Source organism: Eretmochelys imbricata, chromosome 22 (assembly GCF_965152235.1).
Source record: "Eretmochelys imbricata isolate rEreImb1 chromosome 22, rEreImb1.hap1, whole genome shotgun sequence".
Lineage (NCBI taxonomy): Eukaryota > Metazoa > Chordata > Testudines > Cheloniidae > Eretmochelys > Eretmochelys imbricata.
This window is the reverse complement of record NC_135593.1, coordinates 1,462,844-1,470,869: the sequence shown is the minus strand read 5'-3', so window position 1 is coordinate 1,470,869 and position 8,026 is coordinate 1,462,844. Positions and strand designations below refer to the sequence as shown.

The 8,026-nt window shown below is 49.5% G+C and overlaps 1 non-coding gene across 1 annotated transcript; it reads left to right on the top strand.

The window, feature by feature from the left end:
• Nucleotides 1-224: 224 nt before the first annotated feature.
• TRNAQ-CUG (transfer RNA glutamine (anticodon CUG)) lies at nucleotides 225-296 on the top strand. The gene has a single exon. It is a non-coding gene; the product is annotated as a tRNA-Gln (tRNA).
• Nucleotides 297-8,026: the final 7,730 nt, after the last annotated feature.

Here is an 8,026-nt window from a genome sequence, read left to right as displayed (position 1 = left end):
TCTCCAGCAACCAATTCTCACTTGTTCCCTACCACTTGGTGACCATTTCCCCAGGGCACTGTCACTCTCAGGGTCCTGATTTCCCATTGACCCTTCCCCCTTCTATTGGGACTGGGAACTAGCCAACCAAAAAACCCCACAAAGTTTTAGTAAAGGGTCAACAGTCCCCTTACACAAGCCAGCTCCGTGAGGGTCACTGATGACCAGAGAAGGCAGCAGAAACTGGTCCCATGGTGTAATGGTCAGCACTCAGGACTCTGAATCCTGCAATCTGAGTTCAAATCTCAGTGGGACCTTGTGGTAAACCCCTGGAGCTCAAAGTACTCCTATCTCTGGCTGCGCAAGAGCAAGTTGTTTACCTCCTACTGGGTGACTCCTGCCCACTGGAGCCAGGTCTTTGGGTCGGATGGCTGCAATGGGTAGGGGCTCTGGAACTGGCTACTGATGCCTGCAGTCCTGTGGTTTGACCTGGCGGTTGGGATTCTTGCTGCTTCACCTGATGCCCACAAGTTTGTACTTGCTGCCACACTTTTCCTCTTTCCCACATGGCACCTGAAGAAAGGAGTGCCAGGGCCAGGCTGTTGGCATATTTTATATATTTGTAATTCTGTTTATAATATTTGTAATTCCCCTTTTTGAAATAATTGTAATTCTGCAATATTGATTTGCAGCTCTCCTTAGCTGCTGACAGTGTCCGTGTTAAAGCTTGCAAACTGTCAATTGACTCTAAGTACCTTGTAAGCCATTAATTAACTCTAAGTGATGCTTTGTAATTGACATGGACACCTTACAACACAAACCGCTCAATTGACACTACTCTCTCTGAAAAAAGGAAAGGAGGACCTGTGGCAACTTAGAGACTAACAAATTTATTTGAGCATAAGCTTTCATGAGCTACAGCTAACTTCATCCAATGCAGAGAGCTGTAGCTCATGAAAGCTTATGCTCAAATAAATTTGTTAGTCTCTAAGGTGCCACAAGTCCTCCTGTTCTTTTTGCAGATACAGACTAATACGAATGCTACTCTGGATACTCTCTCTGAGTTGACAGTTTTGCTTGCTTGTAATTGAGATTGACGCTTGTCAAGGTTCCTTCCCCACTCTGAATGCTAGGGTACAGATGTGGGGAACTGCATGAAAACCTCCTAAGCTTACTTTTACCAGCTTAGGTTAAAACTTCCCTAAGGTACAAACTGTTTTACTTTTTGCCCTTGGACTTTCGCTGCCACCACCAAAAGTCTAACACCGGTTATTGGGAAAGAGTTCTTTTGGAAACGTCTTTCCCCCCAAAATCCTCCCAAATCTTAACTGCCCTTTCCTGGGGAAGGTTTGATAAAAATCCTCACCAACTTGCATAGGTGACCACAGACCCAAACCCTTGGATCTTGAGAACAATAAAAAAAAATCAGCTTCTTAAAAGAAGAATTTTAATAGAAGAAAAAGTAAAAAAGAATCACCTCTGTAAAATCAGGATGGTAAATTCCTTACAGGGTAATTAGATTCAAAAGATAGAGAATCACTCTAGGAAAAACCTTAAGTTACAAAACACACAACAACAGGAATATCCATTCCATTCAGCACAGCTTATTTTCTCAGCCATTTAAAGAAATCAGAATCTAACGCATATCTAGCTAGATTACTTACTAACTTCTAAGACTCCATTCCTGTTCTGTCCCTGGCAAAAGCATCACACAGACAGACCCAGACCCTTTGTTTCCCCCGCCCCTTCAGCTTTGAAAGTATCTTGTCTCCTCATTGGTCATTCTGATCAGGTGCCAGAGAGGTTATCCTAGCTTCTTAACCCTTTACAGGTGAAAGGTTTTTCCTCTGGCCAGGAGGGATTTTAAAGGTGTTTACCCTTCCCTTTATATTTATGACCCTGCTGAATTGGAATTAATTTGCAAACTGGATACAGCTAACTTAGGCTTGAAAAAAGACTGGGAGTGGATGTAAAGTCAAACTATTTCTCCTTGTTTATTTCCCCTCCTACTGTTCTTGTAAAGTGCTGCAAATGGCCCACCTTGATTATCACCACAAAAGGTACTCCGCCCCCCGCCCTCTCCTGCTGGTCATAGCTCACCTTTCCTGATCACTCTCTTTACAGTGTGTATGGTATCACCCATTGTTTCATGTTCTCTATGTATATAAATCTCCCTACTATTGTTTCCACTGTATGCATCCGATGAAGTGAGCTGTAGCTCACAAAAGCTTGTGTTCTAATACATTTGTTAGTCTCTAAGGTGCCACAAGTCCTTCTTTTCTTTTCAAGCCTGGGCACTGTGATTATTTACCAGTTTCTGTGGCATTGAAGCACTAGTGTGCTCGCAGCTGCGATGGCCGAGTGGTTAAGGCATTGGAGTCGAAATCCCTGCCATGCCAAACACCCACTGCAGGCTGGCGACCTGGTGACATATGTCCGTCTGCTGGCCATGCATAGGAATGGTCCCCGCCTCCTCTTGCACTGCCCCCAGTGGCTCTGTGGCTTATAAACCTTCCCTTGAAGCTGTCAGTACCAGCCACCTCTGCTCTAGGTGCCCAGAGGAGGAGAGGTGTCCTGTGCTCCATCCTGGGACTCTTCCTCCCTCCTGCCTGGCCCTGACTATGAAGCCTGGCCCTGCCACTCCTTTCTTCAAGTGCCATGTGGTAAAGTTGAAAAGTGTGACAGCAAGCGCAAGGGCCAAATCTGCGGGCATCAGGTAAAGCAGCGAGAATCCCAACCACCAGGTCAAACCACAGGACTGCAGGCATCAGTACCCAGTTCCAGAGCCCCAAACCATGGCAGCCATCCCACCCAAAGACCTTGCTCCAGTGGCCACGAGTCACCCAGTAGAAGGTAAACAACTTGCTCTTGCGCAGTCAGAGACAGGAGTACTTTGAGCTCCAGGGATTTACAATGAGGTCCCACTGAGATTTGAACTCAGATTGCAGGATTCAGAGTCCTGAGTGCTGACATTTACACCATGGGACCAGTTTCTGCTGCCTTCTCTGGTCATCAGTGACCCTCACGGAGCTGGCTTGTGTAAGGGGACTGTTAACCCTTTATTAAAACTTTGTGGGGTTTTTTGGTTGGCTAGTTCCCAGTCCCAATAGAAGGGGGAAGGGTCAATGGGAAATCAGGACCCTGAGAGTGACAGTGCCCTGGGGAAATGGTCACCAAGTGGTAGGGAACAAGTGAGAATTGGTTGCTGGAGAAAAATTCCTGGTGAAAATTGGCAAAGCTGTGGATATTTTGAAAAGTTACAGTGAATTTACAGGTTTCAGAGTAACAGCCATGTTAGTCTGTATTCGCAAAAATAAAATGAGTACTTGTGGCACCTTAGAGACTAACCAATTTATTTGAGCATAAGCTTTCGTGAGCTACAGCTCACTTCATCGGATGCACATGAAGATACAAACAGAGAAAAACACACAGAGAGAAAGAGAAAATCACACACTGCACAGGCCCATAGAGGTATAAAGAAAAACCACACACACAGGCAGTGTTTTAGTCTCATAGCCAAAAGGGTGTTCCCAAACACGGTTTGGGGAGCAAAGATTGAGGAGGGTCAGGGGGGTGTAGAATCACAGAACGAGCCATGCGCTGGGCTCTGCTTCACCCCTCCTGACACAGATGGCTGGTGGATAGCAGAGCATTGTAGATGTGTGAAATCTGCCCTGCACTCGGTAAAGGGAGGGACCTCTGTGTCTTCTGAGCTGGGATTGTATTTTCCACAGGGCAAAATGATTGGCAGAAGCCATTTGCTTAAAGAAAACCAGTGCTCCAGGTGAGGTTTGAATTCACAACCTCAACACTATTCCAGACAGGACTGCTCTATAAGTACTATGTGCTAACCCATTGCACCAGTGGAACCCCTAGTTAGGGGCTTCTCTCCTTGTTCCATGAATGTATGTATGGATGAGGGGGTTGCATTAGCTAAAACAAACCCATATTAAATGCTGCCGGATGGCAGCAACAGAGGTGGGGAGCCTCCTTCCGTGTGATCGAGCTGGTTCCCACCTTCCACTGCTGAGGGGAAGGTTGGTGCTCTGAGCCCACCTGATGCTGGAACTTCTCCTGGGTGAGGTTAACGAGACTCTGAAGAAGGGAAGGGAAGTCTTTTCTATTTGTAGGCTCACTGGTCCCCTGTTGGGGCAATGCAGAGGCAAGTCCCGACCTGGGTGAGTCACAGAGAGGCTGTGTCCCATGGCATGTGTGTGGGAGAGGGGTAGGGTAGGGTTGGGGTGGGCTCCAGGGGAAAAGATTGGGTGTGACAGTGTCTGGGGGAGGAGGAAGGGTGTGTTTCTTAGGATATAAATGAGGGCAAACACAGGGGTAGTGACAGTGAAGCCCCGGGTCTGAGTGTTATGACTCTGTGCGGTGCTGCCATTCACCTTCCCCTCCTGTGGTCTCAGCTTTCATTGGAATCCAGCATTTTTCACCTGTCATTGTCCCAGAGGTGTCGCACATCCCCCAAATACAGAGTGTCCCTCTTGGAGACGCGAGGACTGGAGCGGATTTCAGCTGCTGGACTGCTCTGCTGGGTTTTCTACATTCGCCAGGCAAATGCTGAGTGTTTACATTCATTTCAAGCATCCCCATTCAGAAAACTCCTGAAAACACTCGAGATGGGTCTGGAAATTGATTTTCATTTGAAGAAGTTTTTAAAGAGAAGCATTTGGATTCTAACTAGGAACCCATTGCCCTGTTGACAACTATTCAACCAGTGAGCTACACTGTCAACAAAGGATTCCTGGAGCAGGAACAGTTTTTAACCTGGGGGTTAGTGTACTTTATCTCTCTACAAGCCCCACAGCTTACAAAATCCCCACACCCGCCCTGTGTCACCAGAGCACAACAACAACTTTCCTTGGAGCACACACTGCTCCCCAGCTCTGTGCCCTTCCATCTCCCCAGCATTGCTCCAATCCCTTAAAGCAGGGTCTCAAACTCACTTTACCTTAGGGCCAGTGCCAATCCTCAAATTCTCCCAGTTGGCCAATAAAGTCACTCATGCTGCCCAGAACCTGCTCCCCAAAACTCCACCCCCCAAAATATTCTGCCCCCACCTTCCTAAAGCTCTGGGAGGGAGTTTGGGTGGGAGAAGAGGTCTGGGGTAGGTGAATGCCGTGCAGGTTCTGGGAGGGAATTTGGGTGCAACAGGAGTGAGAGGTTGGGTTCTGGGAGGGAGTTTGGGTCGGGGAGGGGATCTGGGGTGCAGGCTCTGGGACAGAGTTTGGGTCCTGGGTGGAGGCTCTGAACTGAGGCAGGAGGTGGGGGTGCAGGAGGAGGGGGAGGGTGTTCAGGCTCTGAGAGGGAGTTTGGAGGCTGGGGGCTGCGGAAGAAGGGTGTGCAGGCTGTGGGAGGGCCTTGGGGAATGGAAGGAGGGAAGGAGTATGGGGGGAGGGGGAGGGGGAGGGGGTGCACGCTCTGGGAGGGAGTTTGGGGCCTGGGGGGATGTGGTACAGGCTCTGGAGAGAGTTGGGGGTGGGAGGGGGGTATGTGGGGTGGGAATGCAGGATCTGGGAGGGGGTTGGAGGTGTGGCACTTACCTGGAGCTCCAAGGCAGGGCGGGCATCTGACCCCTGTTCCCCCAGGCACCACCCCCACAACATCCCATTGGCCGCAGAGCCACTCAGGGAGGGGCAGCACATGGAGGCTCAGCCCCCCCACCCCGGGGCCACAGGGAGGGGCCGGTAGCCACTGGAGCGAGCAGGAAGATGCCACTCAGCTCCGGGGCCCTTGGAGTGGGGAGGGAGAGCGTCTGGGGGCACCAGGTGGGGCCAAGGGTGAGACCCAGCTCCAAAACTGCTGGAGCCCTGCGGGCCACACTGGGGAGGCTTGCGGGCCGCAAATGTCTTGGAGGCTGGGAGTTTGAGACCCCGGATATAATTGCTTCAGCCTTTCAGTTCACCAAGTCCAAAAGTAAACATATCTTCAAATCCAAGGGAGTGGAGATCAGTCAATGTTCAGAGTCGTCCCACGTGAAAGCACCACGTTGTGGTTCATGCTGGCCCCATCGTGCGGCCATCACCTTTCCCTCCTCTCCCTTAAAAGTTTTGGTATTTTGCATAGAAACTTTCTTCCCTCAGGAGAGACCTGGAGAACCAGGGCTGCCAGCCAGACAAACACCTTTAAGAGGAGGTGTCCCTCTCCCAGTCAAAAAATGATCTCCCGCCTTCAGTTCACTGACAGCCTGAATTGTTCCTTATCCCACCAGTGCCAGTTTGAGTAAATAAAGTTTTGGAGATAGTTATTAAGCTCGCAAAAATAAGCCAAAGATCCCTCTGCATAACACCGAAAGGTGAAATAGGAACAGAGACAAACCTTGTCAACAAAGGCTAAATTCCCAAACGATCCTCAAATTGTTTCTAATTCTCATCTGTCCTCCACAGGAGCTCTGTGCAGTTTCACTGTTCTGCAGCCAGCTGTCCATTAGAAATTCTTCTGTGGGACATTCCCAGACCTGCACATTTACGAACTACAGAATTTGAAGAGCAAACCCAGCTCCCCGCACCAGGCGGGATTGGAGTGTTTTGTCCCTGGCACTTGGTCTTTTTTAATAATACAGACCCTCCCGTGCCCAGCCAGCCAATGAACTTGGGGAAAAGGTTGCAGGAAGCAAAGACCTTAGAAACAAGGAAATAAGAGGCTGTTCATTGGGCAAGGTGTCTTAGTAGTTAAAGCAATAGTCTGCTCATCTGATGCCATTCTTGAGCTGCCTGTTGTAAACAGCCCAAGCCCACTCCTGGAGCCCTGGCAAGCTGGAGCCCAAAGTCTTCCCCCAGAACCTCTCAGCCTCCTGATAGGTGAGTTGGGAACTCACCAGCTGACTGCGGAGTTGAAGTTACCTACCCCGTCAAGAACACCCCCAGCCCCACATGTCTGCAGATGCGCTGCCTGGAGCCCAAGGGGCTGGGAGGTACATGACGCCGATCCCCTGCTGATAGCGCCAGCAAACACCAAGGCAGTGCATCCAGGAGCAACAGCTGGACGTTGCAGGGAGAGGCTGCTGCTTTCCCCCCATCTGCATCTCTGCCCAGGAGGCTCTCCTGGCTGTAGAAAAATCCCCGAATTTGAGGTATGCTGCTCTACATTCAAAATGCAGGGCCTCAATGGGGCAGTGGCTGGGACAGGGCAGCAGCCTGGGTTGGACTGGGAAGATGCTGGAAGTTCTGGTGCCCAGAGAACTGGCCTGACTCACTTCCCAGCAGCAAACGAGTCAATTCCATTTCCCCTCCCCAGAAAAATCAGCCTGAAGCTAAGGGCAGCACTGGTGGCAGTCTGGGGGAGGGGGGAGTGGGTTCCCTTTAGTTCCCAGTGAGGCATGAGGGAACCCAGGGTGTCTCTAGAAGAAATTTTGGAGCTGACCTGGGGAAAACGCCTTTAATAACAGCCAGCTCACATTTAAACTGACTTTTTTAAAACTATTTTTATCACACTAACTAACCTTTGAATCCTAGTGTCACCCCCCCCATAAAATGGCTTCAGCCTTGTATTTTACCCAGGGTAAAACTAAACATCCCTTCAAATACAATGGAGTGGAGATCAATCCCTTTTCAGAGTTAATGCACATGAAAGAACCATGTTATGTTTCATCCCTTATGTCCTGGTCCCATCGCCTTTCCCTCCTCTCCGTTACAAGTTGTAGTATTTTGCACAGAAACTTTATTTCCTCAGACAGACCTGGGAACAAGGCCTGCCTGCTACATGGTACCAGATAAACACCTTTAATAGGAGACAGCCATCCCTGTCAGGAAATCATCTCCCACCTTCAGTTCAATGACACCTGAATTGTTCCTTCTTCCAGCGGAGCCCAAGGATTGAAAGCAGCAAAATCAAACTCCTCTGTACGGAGCAGGAACACTCGGCTCTTTCTTCCTGCTGCTGCTGTTAGTCCGTGAAACAATAAGGCTGGAACACAAGGCTGAGTTCACGCACCAGCGCCCTGAGACATTTCAGTGCCCCAGAGAAACCTTGACTCCTGCTATTGGAATCCCTGAGTGGCTGGAGATTTGAACGGGAAAGGGACTGTGTGAATGGTCAAAGT